The 4440-nt window shown below is 35.8% G+C and overlaps 1 non-coding gene across 1 annotated transcript; it reads left to right on the forward strand.

Annotated features, from left to right (window-relative positions):
- The first annotated feature begins 3969 nt into the window (after nt 1–3969).
- LOC116280720 (U6 spliceosomal RNA) lies at nt 3970–4075 on the forward strand. The gene has a single exon (XR_004190205.2). It is a non-coding gene; the product is annotated as a U6 spliceosomal RNA (small nuclear RNA).
- Nucleotides 4076–4440: the final 365 nt, after the last annotated feature.

Here is a 4440-nt window from a genome sequence, read left to right on the forward strand (position 1 = left end):
GGTCTCCCGCTGTGGCTGTGGCTGTGGGATGAGAGAGAGGTTCCAGTGTAAGGACGGCAGAGGACATGAGGTTTGGTCTACATGCTTAGCGAACTCGCTTATTCGCTCTGATCCTCAATCTATTAAAAAAAGAAATGTTTCATAAACAAAAGATATTCTTTCAGAATTGGAAACAACTGACTGAAAAAGACCTTCAGTCCCCAGGAAGAAGGACTTTGTTTACCCATCTATGTTGGCCCAGTAAAATTAGGTTGTATTAAAAGTGTACAAAATAAAACAAAGGAAAAACACCATAGCCAGCATGGAATAGAAAATGGAGAACAACTGGGTCTCAAAACTGGGGACCTGAGCTGTGTGCAGGAAGGAAGCAAATACCCAAATTGTTTCTCCCAGGGGCCATGTGGTTGTTCGTGCATCTTACTGGAAATCTTGCTTCCTCTCGTGTGTTTCCTATTCACATAAATCAATTTTTTTTTCTTTTAACCTTCCTGCTAAATAACCCTGGATGATATCTGAGACCAGTGGACTTTTATTTGTATTTTCAAAGAAAACCTAGGTCCTTTCAAGTAGTGGGAAGAGCATGAACCAACCTGTTACATGACACTTTGCTCACTAAAGGCAGATACGCAGAAGAGTGTACATCAGTTGTATTATTGTCCTGATCTAAAAGAGAATCAGAAAAGGCAGAAGATATTTCTGTGGAATATTCATCTTTGTTCTTTTAAAATTCTTTAGAGATGGAATACAACTTCTTTCCTTTCTTACCAAAGAAAAGCAGTGGGATAACGTAAAATCACTTTCCAGATTATAGAAATTGGCAAATTTACCAAGATTTTCTTTTATGAGAAATTATATGAATACTGCATTGAAATGGCAACAACTATTTTTTAAATCATTTTAGAGGTTCAGGACTGCAGGGGGCAGGGACGGCAGTTGGGTGTGAGTGGAGGATAAAAGTATTGCAATCGGCTGAGAAAATTAATACAAATACTTACTGCATTTCTAACTTCGGATGGGGCATGTTATACTAAATGTGAAAAACAATGGAATGAAATTTGCACTAGGGATCTTTGTATTGTAAGAATCACTTAGGAACATTTAACGTTTAACATTCATATTCTTCAAGCTGAGTTCTATTGTTTGATCCATAGAAGCAGTCACTTGTAATAGTTAACATATTTTATAGATATAAATATTTTGCCTTTCTGGATAGTTCCAGAGGAGTGGAGCATTTTTTTTTTTTGCATGAGTATGTACCACAGTTTATCTCAAAAGTGCTTCCTAGTTAGCCAAAGTTACAATAATCCTTAGATATAAGGCTATTGGAGAGCTTTGTACTCACCAAGGGACGTGCAAAATATTTTTAGGATTATCTGTGCCTTGCAGATGCTCTTAAGCCACAGAGAAAATTATTTAATGGGGAATTTTTATCCTGTAAAGGACTGTGCAGCTAAGAGACTGGATTGCATGACTGACCACTGATAGAGGTAAAATCCAAGCAGAACCACATCTGTGTGAGATCATCTGCCAGTCCTCAGGGAACAAGTACATGTCACTCAATTCCCCACTCCTGTTGACTGGAGTGTTATATCTGATGGCCATATGTAGGCCCCGTGGGGCCCGGCTGGCAGGAAAGATAAAGACAACAAATAAGTATTTAAGTTTTGGGAGCATTCTTGAATTGAATCTCTAGCATGTTAGATTAAATGGCTTAACAATTGATAGCACAAAGCATTTCTTAGAAAAGCAACTCTTACACATTTTTTTCAGAGATTGCTCAAGAGAAGAAAACAATGTAACTATTCCATCAGAGTACACAAACAGGGAGAGAACAGGCAATATTTTCTAAAACTCTACTAGGTCAGTGTGTTCCCAACTGTGGTCTGGAGTTATAATTAGCAAGTACAGAGTTTTCCCACATAAGTAAAAATTTTACTTTCATGAAAATAGGTACATATGTATTTGAAGAATTAAAAACATAAAATAAACAACAAAACAGATCTTTGGCATATTTAGGCTAAGGTAATCTTGAGAACACTTTATTTTAAATATGTGAAATTCAAGCACTAGGAATTACATGGATTTGTTTTATGATGCTGGGAAACAAAAGCCAGGAAATGGGGAGGGGGATTAATAAAATAACGCCTAGTGTGTTTACTGTAACATAATTTTTAAGTCCTTGACAAACTGTAGTACATGAACCATCGCTTTTCATTAATTTTCACGATAGTCATTGTTTTATGATTTCATCTAATTATTGAAAGTTATGTTTCACCAGCCTTAAAACCTGCTCAAGCATAGATGAAAATCAGCTACACAGCACATTCAAGGTCCCTTCTCTTTTGGTATCAGAAACTTGTGGGAGAAAGCAAGTAAGGAGGGTGAGGAATAACAGCATACAGCAAATACAAAATGCAAATTGGACGTTTAATCTTAGCCTAATAAATCAATTAAGCAGGGCAGTTTATTGAAAAGAGAAGCTGATTTCCTTCAGAAAGGGTGATCTCATGTTTAGGATTTCTTACATTCCTTCATAAACAGACTTTGTTTCCCTAAACCCTTAGCTCCACTATCTTATCTCAAGCATAAACTATATGTTTATTTTAACTTATTTTTCCATTCTATTTCAATTAACTTGGTTAGCTTATTTTCATTTTATTAGTAGTACAAATTAAATAACATTTTGTCAGCATTTCTACTATTAAACACATGATGATTGCCACATAATTATGCAATATTTCGTCCTAGTCTTCCCAGGAAGATTGATATATGTATCAGTCAAGGGCCCAGCAGAAAAGAGCACACTCAGAATTAGTAGATTAGAGTTTATTATTAGATGAGAGTTATCAGATAATCCTTTATTGACAAAGGATCATTTACAAAGGTATAGCCAAATCATCCTGTTGAGGACGAAGTCAGCTCGTGGAGACACCACAGGAAAAGAAGAAGATAAATACCCTGACTTCACTCCCTCTCCAGTCTTTCTTCATTCTTTCAGTCATCTTCCTGATCTTCCTCTTAGCTTCGTAGGAAAAATTATCCAAAACTTAGAAATAAAGCAAGAGGAAGACCGCAGGACTTCTCAATATCATCCTGGGGCATTATTTAACAAGCCCTCTAGAGAATGATTTATTTCTCTAGGAGCACAGAGCGTTGTTTGACCTTGCTCTTTATTATTCATTCCAGGCTGAGGCTGTGTGAAACTGCATGTTAGGTTGCAGATTTTTTGTCTGGTGGAGATCAAATTATTTCTGTCTGATAGAAAATATAACCTAGGTTGTATCACCCTGTAAGACATTTGTATTGGTTTTCACTTTAATTAATGAGTTGAAAAATATCATTGATAGCTTCTCATTCTATTTTTTGTGTCTCATGTTTAACTGAACCTGGTTAGAAATCAGAGGATGCTGGAGCCCTGTTTGTGTAATCCATACAGGTTGGCCTTAGGGAAAGAGTAAAATGGAGAAGGAGAGATCATAAATCTCAAGGAGCAAATTAAAGATTATCTACCTAATTAAAATCTTTGATCTTATATGTTATCTTATTTTATTCATATGACTAGTTAACGCTTGACCACATTTTAAATTACTGTGAGTGTAGCTGCAGTATTCTTTACTACTGAGAGCACTTTTGTGCAAAGAAGTCATGGATAAAAACCACAAAAACCTATGCAGGACAGATTAAAAAAAAAGATTTATTGAGGGAAAACCTTATAAATGGAGAAATAGTAGAAACTCTATTATAAAAGATAATGGTATGTATTATATGAAATATAATAGATATTATTAGAGACATATAATCCCTTAAACTCCCATTATCTCTCGAGTTCATGATAGAAATGAAAATATGCATGCAACATGGCCAATATTTCAGGAAAGAGGAACCCTCATCCCATAATATTCTATTTAATGGAAGGAGATGGGTAGGAAACATTTTTGTGACTATGCAACTATAAAGATTCCTTGATTAGTGCTCGCTTCGGCAGCACATATACTAAAATTGGAACGATACAGAGAAGATTAGCATGGCCCCGTGCAAGGATGACACGCAAATTCGTGAAGCGTTCCATATTTTTTGATAGCTCGCAGAGAGAAGAGTGTGACAGTGAGTGTGTATATGTCCGTGAATGACTGAAGGATTGTGCTGAACACTGGAATTTGACACAACATTGTAAGATGATTGTAAATCAATAAAAAATGTTTAAGTGTAAAAAAAAAAAAGAGATTCCTTGATTAGAAGGTGACCTTATTAGAAGTAGAAGCTTCCAGAGTCCAGTGGCTGGTATCAGCTGATTCTGATGAATGAACTATGACTTACTGAGTTACTCATCCATGTTGTAGTGTATGTCAGAATTTCCTTCCTTTTTAACGTTGAATAAAAGTCCACTGTATTTATATACCACACTTTTACTTACCCATTCTTCTGTTAATGGGTACTTGG

This window comes from Vicugna pacos, chromosome 5 (assembly GCF_048564905.1).
Source record: "Vicugna pacos chromosome 5, VicPac4, whole genome shotgun sequence".
Classification (NCBI taxonomy): domain Eukaryota; kingdom Metazoa; phylum Chordata; class Mammalia; order Artiodactyla; family Camelidae; genus Vicugna; species Vicugna pacos.